We start from the raw sequence: 22996 nt of genomic DNA on the forward strand, positions 1-22996 counted from the left end.
AATTTGTTGTTGCTCTGAGAATATACAAATCAGACAGGAGTTGAGAAATAAATGATTCTGTCTTTGAATTAAATCACATCATAAAAATAAATTCTTACATTCAACAGTGTATCTTAAGAGTTTTAAAGCAAAATACCAAAGACAAGAGACTTTAAATTTACCATTTTCATATATATCCTCTCTCTCTCTCTCTCTCTCTCTCTCTCTCTCTCTCTCTCTCTCTCTCTCTCTCTCTCTCTCTCTCTCTCTCTCTCTCTCTCTCCTGTGCAAGAGTGTGTGTTTGTTGTTTAATATCCAATTATAATCTATAGTCCTGGATTTCCTGGTAGATCCTATATAAGATTAACAAGATCCAATCCTGCTTAATATTTCAGAACAGCCAATGTCTGTATCAGCTGTCAGTTAGGAGGGCTAAAGTCAGTGGTGGGATTCAGATATGTGAACAACCGGTTCTCTGTGTAGATGCCACTTCCGGAAGTCCATTCTGGGCCTGGGCAACAAAAAATTAGCTGCCGGTTCTGCCAAAGTGGTGCAAACTGGCTGAATCCCACCACTGGCTAAAGTCATCCATGAATTGAGCACAATTCTTGATGACTTCATGACACAACAGTGCAGTTTTCTTGCCTCTTTCATATTCTCTTCTTCATTTCTGGTATACCTAATGGTTTCTCATCCAAGAACTAGCAGATCCAACACGGCTAATTTTTCAAACCCTCAAATGAATAGTATTATGAAAAATGGCAAATGCTTAATCATTCAATTTATTGTCCCAAAGGTGCTCTTTCAAAAGACAATTGGACTTTCTTGTTTTTTCTTTGAAGACATTTCGTTTTTCATCCAAGAAGCTTCTTCAGCTCTGACTGGATGGTGGGGAATGGAAGGATTTATATTCCTTGCAGACAGCTGGTCATTTGCATTTTTTAGAGAGTCGTTAAGGCCACTTAGATGTTTATCTGTGTCTTCACGTTCACCCGAGTAATGCAAATGGGTGTGGAACTGCTGAAAGGATTGTGTTGTAGACTGGAGATAGCTGGTGTAATATTCCTCCCCCTGTGTTGAGAAAGGGCTGTTCAATTTTGACATAAATGGCCTCTTTGACTCCTCTTTCAAACCTCTCTGTATAAAATGTCATTCTTCATAAACCATTTCATAAATGCATGACATAGCATAGGAGAACAAACCCATCAGAACAAGATTTAGCAGTCCATCTGCATTTAAAAGACAAAGGCCACTCTTTTGAAGTCAGCAAAGAACACAGTCTACATTTTCAGCAGTTCCAAGAAAGCTTCACACCCATTTGCACTACTCAGGTGACCCTGAGGATAAATCTTCAAATGGCCTCAACAACTCTAAAAGAATGCAAATGACCAGCTGTCTGCAAGGAATAAAAATCCTTCCATTTCCCATCATCCAGAGAGAGCTGAAGAAGCTTCTTGGATGAGAAGCGAAACATCTTCAAAGAAAAACAAAGTCCAGTTGCCTCTCGAAAAAGCACCTTTGGGACAACCATGATCTGGATGACTGAGAATCTCCATAGACATTTAATTTATTCCTCTATAAAAGAAAGGTACATGCAGCCAGTCCTGTATTATCTCAATAGTGTGAGTTTTTATTTCAGTGAGAGAGAAAAAGGCATTCAAATTATTCAATGTAATTCTATGATACTTCTTTAATTCACATGCCATTCGTTCCTGTGGTCCTCTTGTCCTCTGCTGCTATCTCAGGAATTTCAGGCAGCATAGCCAGTAGGGGGGTATGAGTATGATTTCAGCAAAGTTTGGAGAACATGTTAAGCAAATAGAACAAGAAAGGGAAACATGGGGGGACAGTTTTTTTCTACTCTCACAGGAGAGCAGGTATTACTGGGAATCTCCTAAGCAACATATAAAGGCATAACAGCTTCTGGTTTATGCTTCCCAATAAGCTGTGCCCATTTTTGTTCTGGGACATCATACTGGAAGTAATCAACAGCCATTATAACTAACAGTCACCAATAAGCATATCTTTTGTATTATTATTTTGACTGTCCTAACCAACTTGAGTGCTTATGTAAGTAGAAAAATGGATTATACAAAAACAAGTTTTTTATATACCAAAATAATTATATATTTTTCCAATCTCATTTTAGAAGCTATAGTTTAGCCACACATTGCTTGAATAAGAAATAATCATCATGGAATTGAAAAGAGAAAGTAGAATCTCTGCAATAACAACATGGAAGAGGGCAAAAAGGCAGCTTGGAGAGATAAGTTAACCCTCCTTAGTCTGCACATGGTGACTCACTTTATACAGTGATGATGATTAATCAGGATGCTGTGCCACCAAAGTAAGAGAAACTGGAATAGCTGAATGTTGCTTATCTAATGTATTATGTACAATATTTATCTTAAAAATATTTTTGTCTATATAATTCCCTGAAAACACAACAATAGGACAATTAAGTAAGGGTATTGTTAATTCAAGGCAGTCTTTTTTTTAAGTAAATAGGTACTTGGTTACTCTTGCCACAAAACATAGTTCACCTGCTACAGAAACAGAGCCCAAAACTTTATTAACATCCTATTCCATGTGTGTTAAACAGCCTAAAAAACGGACATCATATTATAAGGTTTTGCAAGCTTTCTTAGAATTTCCTGTTTTTTGCTTCTATTGCAAAGAGGTTTTTTTGCATAGTTTTGAATTCTTCTTCAGTTCATTTGTTCACAAACTTTATTTTTGCAAGATGTCTGTGATCTCCACATCTCATTGATCTGAGAATGGCGTATGGCAGAGGAAACTAGTAAAGCTAGCAAACACTGGCTAGAATATTTTACAATAAAAAGTAAGATACTCAAACAACCTTCAGGCACTTTGGATACAGTTGTGCAGGTTTATGCATTACATACTTGAGAATATTATCCCCAGCACATTATATTTCCCGTTTTTAAAAAAGGTAAACAAGAGCTTCTTGTTTTACGAAATTTAATAAGAGTGGTAAAAACGCAGAAATGATTGGCAGATTTAATTAAATTAAAAATATTAGGAATTAATTTTGAATTCATAGTGTGCATGTGTGTATAGCAGTATAAGTTATTATTCAGATGACAGAGAATTGTATCATTTTAGAATTTGCATTTCTCAGAATCAGAACTTTCAATAATATAGCTATCTTTTCTTCCTCCCTGATGAAATTTATTTTCTTTTTCCTTTCTGGCCAAATCATTAGTTTTCTATTAAAGTGAACTAGATCCAAAAAAATCTAGAAAATAGGAAGAGCTCAACAGGAATTGCTCAGCTTCTATCTTTGCTGTAATAAATGAACAAGCATTAAAAGCGACTAATAGAAATAGATCATGGTCTATAAGGTTTACCAATTAGGAACAAGGTTTTGATTTAGTGGAAAGCAAGTGGTATAGAAAGATCTATAGAGACAAGAATTTGCGATCTGAGATGTGTGCCCAAGAAGACAACTCAAGCTCTCTGGAAAGAGTTAAAAGGAAGGAGATTAAAATTATTTTTCTGAACTTAATAAAGCCTTTTATGGTGCACTCTTCTAAAAATACTTCCTACATTTTATTGATATACTTAGCAATAAAAAACACACTGTTGGATACTTTGGAAGCTGTGTTGCTGGACAGAGAAGTCAGTTGGTGCATCCATAGTACCATATTTTTTGCAAAAAGAAAACTATTAAATTGTACACAGTTGTGCAAAAAAAATATAGATTGTATAAAAAAAGGATATTTCAAATCTATAGGCAAATGTCTCTTAAGTGGTTCTGAACTGGAACAATCTAAATAGATTACAGTGGATGATAAGTCTAATACCTGCATTTTATATACTGTACAGGTAGTCCTCACTATGGAGCTCAAAATTTATGTTGCTAAGTGAGACATTTGTTAACTGAATTTTGCCCCATATTAAGACATTTCTTGCCACAGTTGTTAAGTGAATCACTGTAGCTGTTCAGTTAGTAATGTGGTTGTTGAATCTGGCTTCCCCATTGACTTTGCTTAACAGTGGGTCACAAAAGGTGATCACATGACCCTGAGACACTGCAACCTTCATAAATATTGTATGAGTCAGTTGCCAAGCATCTGAATTTTGAACATGTGACCACGGGGATGCTGCACCAGTTGTAAACATGGAAAACATTCATAAATAACTTTTTTTAGTAACTTTGAACAGTCAGTAAATGAACTGTTGTAAGTCATGGATTACCTGTATACATAAAGAGCTATTTCCTAAACCGTGCCAATTGTCTAAGGCCAGCCCAAGAGTAAGGATAGCATTTTTCCTTTATTTTGTTATGGTTATTTTAGCGTTCATTTTTTTCCTTCAATCATATCGCATATTCACATAGAGTGGGAAATAACTACAGTGTGTCCAGGGCTACAGGGCTAAAGACTCCTTTTAGAAGGCATGAAACAATACTGAATTGTTTATAGTCTGGAAGACCTTTAACCACCCTTGTAAACAGCCCAGAGTCACTTTTCAGAGTGAGAAGGCCAGCATATAAATTTAATAAATTAATAAATCACACTTGAGACAGCCTACAAATTCTCTAATACCTTCCAATTAGAACATTATTGTTGGAACATTTAAACCTGCACACAGTTACACAATTTCTGTTAGTGGAAAAATTCTGCTGTCCATGAAAACCTATCCAATCATAAATATGTTCATTTTTAAAATGATACAAATATTTCTGAGGTTACATTTTGCAATTATATGAACACTGTTTCTATGGAAAATGCTGTACTGTAGATGATTGCCAGTGAGTTGGCCTTGTTCCTTGTTCATGTCTGGAATGTTAATTGTATTAATTCTTCCAAATGTAGCTTATTGCAGAAGGAGTTAGTTTCTGGAAAAGGAAGAAAAATATGAAGACAATTTTTTTATAAAAATGCTTTCTTGTTATCATGTTTTACCTAAATACAACGTGAAGAATTTTTTTCAGTTATACTTGGCAAAATATTAAACTAGTAAGATAGATTTGATTTCTGATTTTTACAAAACAGCAGCAAATGCTTATGCACCAGAAACAAATTCTTTGTGTGTCTAATCACACAAAGAAGTATTCTACTTCTACTTGTATTCTATTCTATTTCTACTTCTATTCTGTTCCACTTCTGTTCTACTCCATATTCTATTCTATTCTGTTCCACTTCTCTTCCACTTCTGTTCTACTCTACTCTACTCTACTCTACTCTACTCTACTCTACTCTACTCTACTCTACTCTACTCTTTTCTATTCTAGTCTACTCTACTCTACTCTACTCTACTCTACTCTACTCTACTCTACTCTTTTCTATTCTATTCTATTCTATTCTATTCTATTCTATTCTATTCTATTCTATTCTATTCTATTCTATTCTATTCTATTCCCCTCCACTATATTCTATTCTATTCTATTCTATTCTATTCTATTCTATTCTATTCTATTCTATTCTATTCTATTCTATTCTATTCTATTCCTTATTATACTATATTCCTTATTCCATTCTACTTCTATTCTGTTTCTCTTCTCTTCTCTTCTTCCTCATTCTCTTCTACTTCTACTTCTATTACTTCTATTTCTATTTCTACTCTATTCTAGCTTGATGGAAAGATACCTTCTTTCAGTCAGAACAACAGAGGAGAGAAGAGAGAATGACAAATAAAACAACTTGTAGCTTTCTAGCAAGATAGACAGACTGGATAGTGTGTCTTTTATTTACTGAATCTGTTATTTGAAACCTTCTGTTCTTTGATGATGTTCACAAGTGCAGTATTAAAAGGATATCAGAGAGAAAATCTATGAAATAAAAATAAAATAAAATGTATAATCGGTAGACACTGATCAAAGTAGTTCTGAGATATCCCTTTTTAGTTTAAAGCAAATAAGCAAAAGCCAAGTCACAGCAGTATGAGACATCATTTTTCATATTGGCAAATGTCTATGTACACATGTGCTGTAGACTGTATGTGGTGTACAGGTAGTCATCAACTTATGACCGGTTGCTTAGTGACCATTTGAAATTATGACAGATTACCCAAAAGGTACTTATGACCCAGTTCCAAAGTTCTGATGGCCATCCGCCTTCCCACAATTTTGTGACTGCATTTTGGTCAGTCAGCAACCAGCCTGCATTTACGGGTGTTTGCAGCATCCTATGGTTACATGATCTTGATTTACAATGTTCTGCCAAAAATCAGTGCTTACAAAAAATGTCCATAGTGAACAATGGGTTTGCTTAACAATCACAGAGGTCGCTTAATGACTGCTACAGAAAAAGTTGTAAAATCAGATCAGTCATGTGAGTGACTTGCTTTACAACCATCACAATTTACAGTAGTAATGGGCAGGCTCCACTGCAGTCATAAGTTGAGTAACATAGGTGTTACTCCAGTGATAATATGGTTTTCAAGCAGGGATGAACAACTTGAGGGCAGGGTCTAGAACATCCCAGAGTGGATGAGGCCACCTGTTTTGGTCTGGTTTGGGAGCCTTCTTGAAGGATTTCAAAAGACAAACAAATGCCTTAAACACTGCAGAGGCTTATGCTAATCTTTTATTCCTTAAAAAAATCCCAAACCCCAATGAATCAGGCATAAAGATTCCTTATCTTTTCAAATGTACAACGCATAATTTATTTGCTAATACATCTATTTAACCCACTCTTGATTTACAGTGCAGTTATAACTTGCTAATCCCCAAATTTTCAAGTTAAATGAAGTTTATTTCCATTTATAATATAGATTATTTTGAAATAATCTGTATTACTGAAGGTGCAATATATATTATTTTCAGAAGATCTTAAACTCTCAAGAAACTGCCTTCATTCTAACTTATCCAATAAATAGGCAATATTGTATTTATTTTCTTTTTAAAAAAGTCTCTGGGCTTATGCAAAATGGCAAATAACAAGAACAGATGGATCTAAATTAGTATTTGTGCATACTTGGAATCAGTGCTTTTTTTGTAAAAAAAAAAAAGTTGCTGGAACTCACACATGTCATACAACCTGCCTTGCCTACCCTACAAGGTTCCATCCAAAAATGGTGCTGGAACTCCGTTCTGGGCATTCTATGACAAAAAAAGAGCCCTGCTTGGAATTATAATTTTAGAGAAGACATTCTATCATTATTCCTGTTATTATTATTTTAGTGGTATCAAGGCTAACATAAATTTAAGAAATCTGATTCAACTCACTCTTTGCTGTTTATGTTTCTTATTTAAAGGGGAGATTAATTAGTATGCATTTATCCTAATTTTCATGCTCTTTAATAAGTTTTACTTTTGAAGAATCCACCCACAAAGCATTCTTTCAGAGAATTCCATTGATAAGATTTTCATCCACCATCTCTCATGGCAATTATACCAACAGTAGCACAAACAGGTTAGCTTCTTACTCATGTTATAAAGTGATGGTGGTTAGTCAGGATATTAATATCTGAAAGCAAGCAGGCTTTGCTAATGAAGGCATAAGATGTGCCATGAAAACAAGCCACTTGAAGTTCAAGGAAGGGTTAGAAACTTTCCTCAGAGGAACCTGATATTGATATAGTGACTTTACTCTAGCTCTCTTTACTAAACAAGGTTTGTAAACATAGGCACTTGCAGCATAGAGATGAGTCCTCCCCAAAGTTCATCAAGTTCAGCTTACAAGACTTTAAGTGGCATATAGGCAAGTAATCAAATCAAAGTGGCATATAGGCAAGTAATCAGGCAGAGTCCCAGGGTCAAAGCTTGTAGCAGATCCATCAGCTGATCCAGGTTCAAAGTCAGAGTTGCAGGGTTCACAAATTCAAGGCACATAAAATGGGAGTTAAGGGGCTGTAGCCCTGGTATAGTTCATTTAGTGTGCCTCATTAAGTAGGGTGAGATTCCTGCTGCACAAACAGTCTTGAGCAGTGGTGGGGTTCAGCCAGTTTGCACCACTTTGGCAGAACTGGTAGCTAATTGCCCAGGCCCAGAATGGACTTCCGGAAGCGGCATCCACACAGAGAACCAGTTGTTCACATATTTGTATCCCACCACTGATCTTGAGGAACTCCTTTGCTCTACCCTCTTTGCAGTCTATTGAACCCACTGCATTGCTAGGGGGAGGTAATTTTGCGCCCTCATCTTCCAAAAGCAATGGCAGCTATGTCTGTTGGTTGCTGGCCTGGCCCACCTTTTCTGCCTGCTCAGATAGCAGTCTGGTGGTGCTAGAGCAGGCTGCTCATCATCTGTTGGCTGGAGATGGCTCTGGAGTTGGCTGCTCATCATTGATTCCAAATATGAGCCAACTGTGACATTAAAAGGGGTACACATCGCAGTTTGGGAAATCCTGATGAAACATACCAAAATAATCCTGCTTTTCATTCAACGGCATAATCTAAACTGTCTGAAACAGATCTTAACCATACATGTCTGGATATTATGAACTATAAACTTGTTCATAGATGCTATTGTTTTCAGTGATCCTTTGATGATGATGATGATGATGATGATGTGCTCTAAAGTCAGAATCAAATTTTAGAAACCATACCGATCCCCAAAGTGACACTCATGATTTTCTTGGTAAAATACAGGAGAGATTTACCATTGCCTTCTCCCCATGCCTTACCATTCTCACTAAAGTCATCATCTGCCTCAGAGATCTTCCTAGATTATTGCTGTCCAATATAGAAGCCTTCCTCCTGTCACTGGGCAGCTGGGATGAATAAATGCAACAACAAATAGAGGGAACACAAAATATCAGATATTCATTATATCCTGCTTTGAAACATCTGCATTTCTCTAGCTATTGAAGCAGGAATATTTTTTCAGTTATTGTCATATATTTTCAATATTGTTCTCATTTTAAGAGGACATAGAAGAAACCATGACTTTAAACTGATTAACTGATACAAATTATCTAAGCCCTGAAAGATTATAATTGAAATGGACTTACTCTTAAAGCCATTCAGAGTCTTTCACAAGAGCCAAACCACCTGTAGATTTCATAGAGTTCTTGCAGGTGGAGCAGCAGGAAACACAATAGTATAAAGATTCTTGGTGGTGATAATCTCCCATAGTTTTTATTACCTAAAGCAACCCAAGAAGAAATATAAACTCCAATTGTTAAAATATGCTAAAACATCTGTCAAGAGCAGATGATGGCAATCCCTCCATTTTGTTTCTATTATCTTTTCTATTAACAGATGGTAAAACTGCCAGACTGAATTTTTGGGTTAGCCAACAAATGAGTGGATATGACTACAGAATGTATTTGTGCAGCATTTAGTTATTTAGAACTGATAAATTAATTTTTTCTGTTTTATAAAACATTCATGCAATGAGGCATTTCATCTTTTCATCTTAGCTGGTTTTATAAGAATGGGTGTGGTATGGAAGGAAAAACTTGAAAGAAATTTACATCAATCTGTAAGTGTGCAGTAAGCTGCCCAGAAAAAAAAATGGCAGGTGTGTGATTTGAAAGTATGAGCATTTTTTAATATAATGAAAAAAATTATATGACTCAACATCTAAATGAATAGTACATTGGAAAAAAAATGAGCGTTGAAAATTGATGACCCAAAGGTGCCTTTTCAAAAGGCAACTGGACTTTGTTTTATTTTAAAGAAGTTTTGCTTTTCATCCAAGAAGCTTCTTCAGTTCTTGCTGAATGGTGGAGGATGAAGGATTTAGTTGTGTTTCCCTAAAAATAAGACCGGGTCTTATATTTTGTTTTGGACTAAAAGACCCATTAGGGCTTATTTTGGGGGGATGTCTGACTTTGTGGCCGAACGTGCCGGCAGAATGTGCCTTCAGGTGTGGAGGAGAGTGGTGTGGACAGGCAGGCGAAGCTGAAGGACAGGACGGTGCAAGCCTCCCCTGCTGCTTTCCTACACCTGCCACACTCTTTCCTTTTGCAAGCAGATGCTTCCAGTCTCCATCAGTTCTCCGTCCAGGCGAAAAGTGTTTGGGGACCTATGGGGCACTTGGGAACAGAGCGAATCACTCTGTTTCCAAATGCCCTATAGGCGCTGAAGTACATTTATGCCCAGAGGGAGACTGAAAGCTTTGTCTGCTTGTGAATGGGGTGCTTGGAAACAAAGAGTCAAGTATACCATGCCTTCTTTCATGCCACCAGTGTATAGGCACTCACTGAAAGACAAAGGATAACAGCAAATTGAGATGCTAGACAAATTTGATTCTTAGGAACTAGGCCCTAGATTCAGAGCCAACATAGAATAATAACTTTGATGATTTTGCGTGTTTGGTTCAAGGTGGGATCATCTGTGTACTTTTATCTCACTTTACCATCAAGATCTCAAAGCCATGCCCATGGCATTCCCCTTTTTCTATTTTCCCATTAAAAAAAATAGTTACCGTAGATTGAGTGATCAGTCTGTCTTGGAGTTCCTCAGTGAATTTACAATGGTAGTCTTAGGTTTTAAACTCCCAGGTCCTAATCCAGCACGTTAACATTACATTATAGTGGCCATGTTAAAAACCAAAGGGAGAAAAGGGAAGAAAACTGCTAGGTTGCATGCAGAAATGTGTTCAGAGTGATGGATTTGTTTGTTACTCTGATAGCCTAATTAGGAGCTTTCATGACTATGAACTGGCAGAGGCAGAGAACTTCTAGTATAAAGGATTCCATCTGATATTAGCCATCCATGTGCTGGAGCAACTTATCTAATAGGCTGATTTGATATGTGTGTTTTTCTGTGATTTCCTATTTGAAAACTGAAACTCTGTCTCTATGTGACAATATTTTCTGCACTGTTCATTGAACCTTAACCACTTTATGCCTTTCAAACCTTAACTGAATTAAGACTTAATTATAAATATGATTAGGAATGCTCCTGTTAATTTCTATTTCAGACTGTTAATAGCATCACGAAAGCCTTTGGAATAGGTTGGTATATTCCACTGAACATAAATTGATCCTTCTATCCACAGAAAAGTCTCACATTTTCATTTTCTGTATTATACAGAGCTCCTGAACTTGCATGGATATTTGTTATTGCAGGCCTGCTGTAGCACAAACTGCAGGAGTGCTCCATTCATGAACCTAAACCTTCATCCAAACATTTTCAGTCATTGGAAACAGACTCTCTCACAGGGAACAAGTGTTATCATCTCCTTTTACTGATTTCTGTGTAACAGCCTTTAGGACATGATTCAGGTGTATTTTAAATGAGTGTAGTTGCTTCTTCATCACCCCAGCTATCTCAGTTGTTATGCTGAGTCTGTGTTGGCCTTGGTAGAAATGTTTACCCCCTGGAAATAAAATAAAGGCTCTTTAGACAGATGTTTTCATTTCCGTCCAGATGGTTCTCCTCTGTTCCTCATCCAGAGTTCTTGGTTGAGGCACAGCAGAAAAGAAGCAGCAAAAACCCCTTGACATAGCAGCTCCTTAAAAAGCATCTGAACTAAGGAACGTTGATCTAAAATGGTTTGTTGAAAGAGTCTATGGTCTAATGAAAAAAGCTATATTTGTCTGAGACAATGGAAATAACAAACCTGGTTTGTTATTCTTCTGAAAAATAAAGAGCACAGTGGTACGCTAGTTTGCTATTTTTTCCATAATAATCTACCATGCTTTGTAAAGCTTATTAGTTTTATATGATATATAAGAATATTCTAATTAGGATGTCTCAAAGCAATTGATCTAACAAAATCACTCTGTTGGCTTTAAATGATGCAGAATAAGAGAAGAGAAATCTCTACAAAGAGTAGTCATATTTATATATCCATTAGACCGTATTATATTTGCAATATAATGATTTAGAGAATCAAAACAATTATATTACATGCTTATAATTGGGTCACCAGGGGTGAAATAAACTGACCTAACTGGCTCAAACAATTAACACAGAGGGTTAAGATATCTGGTTTTGCTTTGAGCTAAACTAATTTTAATTCTTCTAGCTATCTAAGCATCCTACCTGTTAGGTATATATGTAGCCTTTAAGGCTTAAGCTTGGCAGTCACGTGGGGTGGTGGTGAAGAGGATGAACAATGGCAAACAAATGGGTACATTGTAACATTTCCTCTAATAAAATAAATGCACAAATTGTGGATGACAGTGAGTACCTTTTGAAAAACATCTTAAAACATGACTACCATCCAATTAACTATGAATTAATTAATCCATAATAAACATACTGACTTGTGTCTTGCTAGTGCATGACCATGAGACAACTGACTTGGTAAATAGATAACTGGATTTCTGCATTTAGGAATGACAGATTTAATTATTTTGTTATTAAGAATAAATCATGGAGAAAATCTATGTCAAAAATGACTTGATGGTACACAGTAAGAATAAAGCTGATCTGAGAAACCCTAATAACATTGGAAAATGAAACTACTAGGATGTTTTTGCAGAAAGAAAGCCACAAATATAGCAATGTACTGTCCCTTTTTGACTAGGACAGCACATCAATCTTTTAAAGATGGTGTATCCACTTTTCTACTCATATGAGCACTCAGAATGGCTAATGAAAATTAAAAAAAGGAAAAGAAAAACAAAGTGAATGCTAGTACTAGCTAACATTTACATATGTGTAAATACTGAGAGAGTCAGAGCCATCAAAAGCTTCCAATGTAATTCTCTCCACTGGGGTATAATGGGAGATGTCTTCTTCACACAGGTTTGAGGGCTGCAGTTCAGTCAGCAGAAATATATTCAAAAGGACCCTATCTTCAGACATTAATTGCTCATAATGAGAAATCAGTCCTTTAGATAGTCATGCTTACACTGTTTTGGACTTTAAATATTAATCCCAACACCTTAAACTCTGCCTGGTAAGTAGATCATTCAGTAAAATTATTTAATATCAATTAATTGCTCAGTTGGTACATTTTGAACAAATTGTAACTTCCAGAAAACAATATCTCCCATATCTCTTAACAGAGGACAAATAAATAAATATAAGTAAAAAATAGACTACGTGGTAATGCCAAGCATACTGAATTTAAAGTTTTGACATTTGCCTAACCATGTGCAGAACACAAGTTAGGAACCAATAAGAATAATGTTTTCAAGGAGTGGACAGGTTTGGTAGCTCTTTGAAGCATGTAAGAAATTCAGCTGCGAGTAGTTTGGATGTCATGTTTTGAACCACATTTCTGTTTATTTTCAGAATATGAAAGGAATATCTGAAGACAAGAGGACTGTGACTTATTTAATCTTTTTATCATAGAAATTTTTAAAATTGTCAGTCTGTTGAGTATAACAATCTCAAAAGTATATTAGCATTCTACAAAAGAAATTTTAAGCTAGAGAACATCTACTTAAAATTAATTTGTTTTTATTTTGGGGAAAAAGATATGAAAGTTTCTCAGTTAAGAATGACTGAGAATATTTTTCTAAATGTAGAGTTGAGGTTGGTTTTTATTATTGTTGGAAAAGAATGTTGTTTGCAGTTTGGTTCAATGTTCTAAATATTGAAATCAGGAAGCATAAGAATCTGGAACTGGCCATTTACATTCTGTGTGGTTGCTTCCCTAGTTGCTGGAATTAAATTATTTATGCAAAGACTCAAAGACTACTCTTCTGTTCTTCAGTATATTAGTGCATGTTGAATGAGCAGTGGGGGGTGGTTGGGCTTTGTATCCTTTTCAAAAGCTTCTTTTTAAAAGAAATATTGTCCATAAAATATGATGAATATGTAAAGAAATCTCTAAACATAGTTTGGATTGACTTCTGAAGGAGGATCTGCTTTGTATAGTGATGGAAGATTCCACTAGGAAAAACAATAATCTATAGCGCTAGTTCCTCAAGGGGCTAACATGGGCTTAGAGGGTCTACGCTTTCCTTATAATGGAAATCTGCAGACAAAGGAGATAGAAAATAATTCTCTTACACTGGATCTCTTGGTTTGCAATTGAAATAAATCTCCAAACCACATGAAAAGAAGCAGTGAATGGATTTTCATCTCATGGGAGATGAGGAGAGCACAAGCTACATGAGTCAAAATGAGACATTCTAAAAGAAATTTGCTTTATAAATTTGATATAAGAATGGTAATAATGGATTATTTAGGCACTATGTATTTATTTATCCCACCCATCTGGCTAAATAAAATTGCCCTCTATAATTTGTGATACCGACTGTTATCTTGGAATTGTTTATTTGAAAGCTTCCCACTGGATTCAGATAGTAAACATGATAGCAACAGGGATGTAATTGAAGTTGTCACAGGGGGATGGGGGGAAATTAACTACTTTCCTATCACATCATATTTTCTGTGATTGGTATTTTCGAATAGGCACAGAACTAGTCACTTCATTCTGTTTGGGTTCTTGTGACTAATTTAATGTACATTTAGGAAGTTATTTTTATTTACTACCTTCTTTAGAAAATTACTATCATCACATCTGTATAATATCCGACAACTGACTGAATATGTTCAGAATACATAGAATGTAATGTGACATGTAATTTTTGGGTTGCCCATATGTAGCATTGTTTTCCCAATAATTCAATAACTGCACATATAGTTGCGACCTGTATCTCTTTGTCCAAGAATGAGTTTTTATGTACAGATGGGGAATTTTGTTCTACTGACCTAATCCCATATAGACCAGACTAGCTGGCTCACTGATCTTCAAGTAAGGCTTCATCTCTATCCAGCTTAATGCACGCAGAAGCACCAGCTCCAGTGGTGGGATTCAAATATGTGAACAACTGGTTCTCTGTGTGGATGCCACTTCTGGAAGTCCATTCTGGGTCTGGGCAACAAAAAAGTAGCTACCGGTTCTGCCGAAGTGGTGCGAACTGGCTGAATCTCATCACTGACCAGCTCTGGTTTGATTATTCTGCTTCTTTCCCATAATAGGAAATATTAGAAGATTGAAACTGAGCTGGATTTGCAGTTGCAAATCCCAGCTCTTGTTTCTTCTGGTCAAATGAACACTAGGAAGAGTAGAAGACTGGGCAACATGAGGACTTGTAGAAAATGCTCCTGGAACCCTGCTGTTTGTCACTCTCTGCCCTGTGGAAAATATAGGAGGAATTTGAACATCTAGATCTGTATTAGTTTCAGTGCAGTACCATCATTGTAGTGTTTATATCATTTTGCTAAAATGCATTTTTACTTTTTAAAAACTTCCAGTGTTGGAGCATTCATAGCTGCTGGAGGCAGGTTGTTCCACTGATTAATTGTTCTAACTGTCAGGAAATTTCTCCTTAGTTCTAGGTTGCTTCTCTCCTTGGTTAGTTTCCATCCATTGCTTCTTGTCCTGCCTTCAGGTGCTTTGGAGAATAGCTTGATTCCATCTTCTTTGTGGCAACCCCTGAGATATTGGAACACTGCTATCATGTGAACACCCTCATCAGGGTGTTCACTGACTAGAGAATAGATCTCTTATGCTTCTAAAAAATGACCAAGGAAATAAATTTCATTAGTTTCAAAATATTATGTATTTGCATGGAAGGGAGGCAATCACTCATTACAGGAAATGCAAACTTTGCAAAATTAAAAATAGAGGGAATATTAGCCAATTTTGACTAATAATGCATTATGTTTAGATATTAAGCTGAAATACTCTCCAAAGCTTTAGTTTTGAGTTTTGTTATCATTTTCTATTAGTTTTTTTAAACTGATTTTTATGTTAAGGATTATAGCTATATTTATTTATAACAATAAAGAGGATAGAAAATGATTGTCCTTTTATTGGTTTAGGCAATCATACAGCTATCCATTTTTATTATAATCTTCATTTAACTCAGCTCACCCGTATAGTTCTCAGTAATGATTCTCTTCATGCAATCTGGTGCACTATTATGGATGAGGAAACTCTTTGGTGTCCAACAAGAAAGTGTGTTTTGGAACTGATGATATAGACACTTCACAAATATTACTGTAAATGACACTTTACATTACAAGAACCACTTAGAGAGTATGGCAAATTATGCAATTTAAAATATAGTTGTCTTATTCATAAATAAGACTGGTCATACATCCTTATTTAGTCTGGTCACAGTTAACTATTAAGGCATTATTGCTTTCTGTGTTTTTTATTCATGTTGTGTGAATTATCAAGCCTGAACTCTTTCTATTTGTTCTACAACCAAAGTAACTCAAGAAACATCTTCAGATGATTTAGTGTTAACATTAACTCAGCTGATAGACTCGTCAATTGAAGCGGTTGAAATTATTGCACAATATGGGAAAGTTTCTGGTTTTAAGGTAAATTCTAATAAGACTAAGATACTATCGAAAAATATGTTTAAGGAGGATAAAGATAAGTTAGCCTTATGTACAGGTTTCGAAATGGTTAAAAAGGTAAAATATTTGGGGGTTTATATCACAGCTTCTAACACAAAATTGTATAAGAATAATTATGAAGCTTTATGGGCTAAGGTACAAAAGGNGTGTTAACAATGGAGATTTTGTTGATTAAAATTCGTGAATCCTCTGTAATAAGAGGAATTAAAGTTAATAAGATAGACTATAGATTAAGAGCTTTTGCAGATGATTTAGTGTTAACATTAACTCAGCCGATAGACTCGTCAATTGAAGCGGTTGAAATTATTGCACAATATGGGAAAGTTTCTGGTTTTAAGGTAAATTTTAATAAGACTAAGATACTATCGAAAAATATGTTTAAGGAGGATAAAGATAAGTTAGCCTTATGTACAGGTTTCGAAATGGTTAAAAAGGTAAAATATTTGGGGGTTTATATCACAGCTTCTAACACAAAATTGTACAAGAATAATTATGAAGCTTTATGGGCTAAGGTACAAAAGGATCTAAATGAGTGGGAAAAATTGCAATTATCTTTGTTGGGAAGAATTTCAGCTGTAAAAATGAATGTTCTTCCTAAATTTCTTTACTTGTTTCAGATGATTCCTATTTTAAAAAAAGATGCTAACTTGGATGATTGGCAAAAGGGTATAAACAAATTTATTTGGGCGGGCAAGAAGCCAAGGGTTAGGTTCAAGATTATGCAGGATATAAAAGAACGAGGAGGACTTAAAGTTCCTAATTTAAAATTATATTATGATGTGGTGGTTTTGACATGGATTAGTGATTGGTTAAATTTGACAAATGGAAATATTCTTTCTCTTGAAGGATGGGATTTGTTATTTGGTTGGCAGGCATATTTAATTTATGATAAAAAAAGTAGATAGAATTTTTAAGGCTCATATTTTGAGAAGTGCCTTACTTCGAGTTTGGAAGAAGTATTATTATGGATTAAATTATAAGATTCCGATCTGGACAAGTCCAGGACAGATGATAGAGGGGATATCTAGGGGAGTCAAATTGGATAAAGTTTCATATAAAGAATTACTTTTGCCGGTAGGACAAGATTGGCAACTTAAATCTCTGGGAGATCTGAAACAAGAGAATATTGAATACTCATGGTTTTATTATAGTCAATTGTCTATGAAGTGGAGTTTGGATCAAAAAGTTGGTATTATAGTACAGGATGTGAATTTGATTAAACAGATTAGAGATCAATCTCAAGCTCATATAAAAAGAATTTATGGTGTACTGGTTGAACTGGATTCGGAAACAGAACTGGTGAAGGATTGTATGATAAAATGGGCTCAAAATATAGAAGAGCCGATTTTACTGGAGACATGGGAGNTAAATTTGTGATTGTTAATGTAGTATATTTTATTAAAATTAAATAATTTGTAATAATGATGTTTAATATGTTAGTTTAGGAGAGAGCTAAAGGATGTCATAGAATTGTTAACTTAAGGGTAATATAATTTAAGACAGAATATAATTATTGTATTGTAAACCCTGTGTGTAGCTCTGGGAAGTCGGGGGGAAGGGAGGGGTGTGTGGAAGGGTGGGGTATGAGGGAGGTGGGGAGTTATATTGTAAAAATTCTAAAAAATTTTAATAAAAAAAAAAAGAAACATCTTCACTAAACATCTTGCCTAAGGGATAGAGAAGAGTGGGGGGCTTAGTTCAGTTTTCATGTCCTGCTGTGAGCTTCCCACAGGTTTTTGGTTTTCTGATCCACTAAAAGCACTCATAATTATTTCTTAGAGTTACATGATTATTGGATTGATATAGCATACTAGTCTACTATTTATTGAATGAAATGAAAAAAGTGGGTTCATCTGACTATCACATAAAGCATGATTTTTCTTTGACAGGTTTGCATATCATGCTAAATAAATATACTGATAAATCAAACAAAATTCTAAATTAAATTGATAAGTATCAAAGTGATTCCTATCTGAGGAATCTACTTCTAAGTAAAACAGTTACATCAGGAAAGCTGTATTATGTATTATGACTGAGCTTTGGCTTTTGTCTGTGGTAAAGGGAAGATTTTTCAATTGAGCAATTACTTAATAAAATCAGCAAAGCTAGAATCTGAAGGACACACACATCAAAAATGAACTCCAGTCTTATGATTTAAACTGAATACTTTGATCACTCCTAACATGGAAGAAGTCTTTTCTTCTTGACTTAGAAACATTTAGAATGTCAGTAAAATGTTTGGACAATGAGCAGTCAGAAAGCAGAATGCTGCAAGCATTTTCTTTGAATACCATGGAGATGCTTTGAATCACCTTCAGTTCTAATGGATTTTATACAGATGCAATAGTACACTATTTGCCCTGATAAGATAGTAGAAGAGATTCTACTGGGGATATATAGAGCCACACACATCCAAATCTGCTACTTCAAGACTGCTCTGCTTTAAGATTTATGAACTACTAAAGCTTTTTATTTGGCAGATTAATGGTGCAATGAATTATCATAGACTATGTTGCCATTTGAAAATAAAAGAGAAATCAGAACAAATTCTGCTCACTCCATTGTTTCTATAGTGAGCAGCTAAGTAGTGGGAGAGAGGACCTTCTCTATTGTATTGGAGGGATCAATGGGTAGTCATTGTTTTGGGGTCCTGTATGCCCCATGTTGAAACAATGCAACAAGAAGTATCTATGGAGATTTTAAGTCATCCAGGTCATGATTGTCCCAAAGGTGCTTTTTCAAGAGGCAACTGGAATTTCTTGTTTTCCTTTGAAGATGATTCGCTTCTCATCCAAGAAGCTTCTTCAGCTCTGATTGGATGGTGGGGAATAGAAGGACTTATAAATCCTTCTATAAATCCAAAGGTGAAAAAGCACCTTTGGGACAATGCAACAAGAAAAAACATTTATATTTAGTTGGTTTGGTAAAAAGTGTCAAAATGAAAATATTGTGATATTCACTTCACTTTTAAGAGTGCTTCAAGAATCAATAAATATTCATTCTTTTCACAATATAATAGTTGTTCAAAGTGATCTGAAATAGTTCCCCCAGATGGAGCAGGTTTGCAGACAAAGAAGGATACAAATATTTCCTACATGACATTTCCATTTCTGTTTAGATCATCCTTAACAGCTGTTGGTTTATCAACAGGTTACACCAAAAATGAACCAAGGGTTAGTTAGAGACTTAAAAATACAAAAACAGGACTTATTCAAGGTGCATACATAATTAAAGCTTTCAATGGATAAAAGACCTGGATGTTTTGCAATAGAGACTGCATCGATTTGACATTTGTTTACTAAATGTAAGCCTTTGTGTTTATATAACACACTGAATTATAACACAAACACTGAATAAAATAAATAATCTGAGAACATGGCTTTTCTTCTTATAACATACTATTTCCATTGCTTGGAATTGATACATTTTCTACTTTAGTGCTAAGTAAAGTTTACCAGTTGTACCCTCACTGGATTCAGTCAGTATATTCTCTCTATTAAAGGCAAGAATAAGATAGATGATATAGATAGATGATAGAGAGAAAATAGATAGATAGATATAGTTAGATAGACATAGATAGATAGATAGATAGATAGATAGATAGAAGATAGATAGATAGATAGATAGATAGATAGATAGATGATAGATAGATAGATAATAGATAGATAGATAGATAGATAGATATAGTTATACACACACACACACACACACACACACACACACACACACATATATATATATATCTGAAGAATCACAACCGTGAGACCACCAGGAGATAAAAACTATAACAAGTTTATTTACAATTAAAAGCACCTAGCTTTCGCCAGCCTCCTGCCGGCTTCGTCAGGGTGGCTAACCATCAGTGGGTGGCTGTTTTTATGGGAGTGGTGCCTTTTGCACCCAGCTCCTCGATCTCATGGCCCAGATAGTCCTCCTGTTTCGCATCCTTGATTGTTCTTTTGCGAGTTGTTGCGTTCCTGGTTCTCTCTTTCCCACCTCCTCTCTTCCCCTGTTCTACTTGTTCATCGGGAGGGGGCGGCACCCCTTCGTTTGGGACCTTATCTTGCTGTTTACTAACCTTTTTTCTTTTCCTGGCCACTTGCAATCCCATCATACTTCCCCCCTCCTTCTTCCCCGTAGCGCTGTCTGACTTCTCTCTCACCCGTGTTCCCACCACTCTCACTACTCCTTCATTCTCATCCTCCAGCCATCTCCCTTCTTCCTTTTCTCCCCCCTTCACACCACCATTCAACCCTACCTCCCTAGGTATGTGTGTAACCATTACTCCTCCCCTCACATTTCCCCGGGACCGGGCCATTGGGGACGCAAGCCACGCCTCCCCACTCGTTCTTACTACCTTGCCGTTAGCAATATCTCTTCCCTCATGCCCACACCCCTCCTTTTCCTTTTTATAGATATGGTAGCAGCTTGCCATCACCAGGACGCTACGTGCGCCAGCCCCGTTGTGGGGGCGGTGCACGTCTCCAAGGACGAGGAATTGAGGAAACGAGCAGAAAAGGGAAGAGGGATAGTTGGAGGCAGCGCGGTCGGTCTGACAGATAAGGAGAAACACTTAGGGGCGAGAAGGAAAGTTAGGCATGGAAGGGTGGGGGAGGAGAAGGAAGGGAAGGATGACTGTGGAACGAAGGTTGGAGGTGAATGTGGGAAAGTTGAGTGGTGTGATTGCCTGCAGGAGGGGCAGGAGGAGAAAGAGGAAGAGAGAACCCCCCTACGCATGCCAGGAGACCGGCAGGTAGGGGCCAGCAAGAGAGAGGAGTATGGACATGAAAGAAGGGGCGTTCCCCCCGCGCCACACTTAGGGGCGAGAAGGAAAGTTAGGCATGGAAGGGTGGAGGAGGAGAAGGAAGGGAAGGATGACTGTAGAACGAAGGTTGGAGGTGAATGTGGGAAAGTTGAGTGGTGGGATTGCCTGCAGGAGGGGCAGGAGGAGAAAGAGGAAGAGAGAACCCCCCTCCGCATGCCAGGAGACCGGCAGGTAGGGGCCAGCAAGAGAGAGGAGTATGGACATGAAAGAAGGGGTGTTCCCCCCGTGCCAGAGACGCCTAGGGGATGGCAAGACACATCCAGGGGTGAGATTGGCACAATGAGCTCCGTGACACACCCCGCATCTCCAACGACTCTATGCCAGAGGAAGGATAGGGAGAGAGAGAGGACTAGCGATCGGATGTGGCGGGAGGAAGGATTGAACGAGAGAGTTGTAGCCAGCAAGGGAGTGGAGCAGAGGAAATGGGAAGGATGGTGGGGAGGTGGTGGGAGATCGGATACGATAGTTGAAAGTGGGGGGAGTGAACGACAGGAGCACAGGTATGGAGGGGACGGGCCCCCAATGCCCCCAGGGACCCCCCATTGGAGGAAAGGTAGGGAGAGGGAGGTGAGTGGGTACGGAAGAGAGAGCACCCCCGCGACGCTGGTGACCGCCCATCAGGGGATGGGTAGGGAAGGGGAAGGGATTGACGTCTGCGGGCGCGCAGATGAGGGGTTGAGTGAGAGAGTAGAGGCTGGAGAGGGAGGGGAGATGAGAAAAACGTCATGGGGGGGCGGTGGAAGAAGTGAGAGGTCCGGCACAGATGCTGGGGGTGGGGGTGGATGTGAGGCAGAGGGCACCCGTACGGCCCCAATGGCCCCCTGCCAAAGGAAGAGTAGGGAGGGGGGGAAGACTCGTACCTGCAGACAGGCCGAGGAAACATCGCATTGGAATACCGGAATGAGAAAGGAGGAGGAGAGGGGAGAATGTGAAGGAAGGGGAGATGGTGGAGGAGTGGTCATGGAGATGGAGGGTGGGGGGAGTGAGTGGCAGGAGCATGGATATGATAGAGAGGACACCCCCGCATCAAGAGGACGACAGGAGGGGATCTATAAAAAGGAAAAGGAGGGGTGTGGGCATGAGGGAAGAGATATTGAATAATGGTTACACACATACCTAGGGAGGTAGGGTTGAATGGTGGTGCGAAGGGGGGAGAAAAGGAAGAAGGGAGATGGCTGGAGGATGAGAATGAAGGAGTAGTGAGAGTGGTGGGAACACGGGTGAGAGAGAAGTCAGACAGCGCTACGGGGAAGAAGGAGGGGGGAAGTAAGATGGGATTGCAAGTGGCCAGGAAAAGAAAAAAGGTTAGTAAACAGCAAGATAAGGTCCCAAACGAAGGGGTGCCGCCCCCTCCCGATGAACAAGTAGAACAGGGGAAGAGAGGAGGTGGGAAAGAGAGAACCAGGAACGCAACAACTCGCAAAAAAACAATCAAGGATGCGAAACAGGAGGACTATCTGGGCCAAAAACTTTAAAAAGTTTTAATAAATAATGATCCAAGCTTTCACCGGCTCTCTGCCGGCATCTTCAGGGATCTATGTAGGTCAATGGGAGGGCACTTGTTATAATCAAGCTGCCTTTGCACCCGGCCCATGGATGCTACCGTAACGCTCCACTGGCCAATCGCCGTTCCAACCTCGTTCCCACCCCATTCAGCCAATCCACCTGAGCTGTTCCTATATATATAGTTAGATAGATAGACAGATAGACAGATAGGCAGATAATATGCCATCAAGTTTGTGTCACCTTTTAGATAGATTTTTCTATGATGTTCACCCTCTAATGTAGCCATAACCACTGTACTTGAATTTATCCACCTTACTCTTTTCTTTCCTTCCACTTTTCATAGCATTAGAGTCTTCTCTAAAGAGCTATGTGTTTGCCTAGTGAGTCCAAAATAGGATAATTTGCCCTTTACTATGAATTCTGGGCTGATTTGTTCAATGTTTGTGTTCTTGGCTGTCCATGGCATTCTCAGTTCTCTCCAAATTAAAG

The sequence above is a fragment of the Protobothrops mucrosquamatus genome, unplaced genomic scaffold (genome assembly GCF_001527695.2).
Source record: "Protobothrops mucrosquamatus isolate PMUCROS unplaced genomic scaffold, P.Mucros_1.0 scaffold1180, whole genome shotgun sequence".
Classification (NCBI taxonomy): domain Eukaryota; kingdom Metazoa; phylum Chordata; class Lepidosauria; order Squamata; family Viperidae; genus Protobothrops; species Protobothrops mucrosquamatus.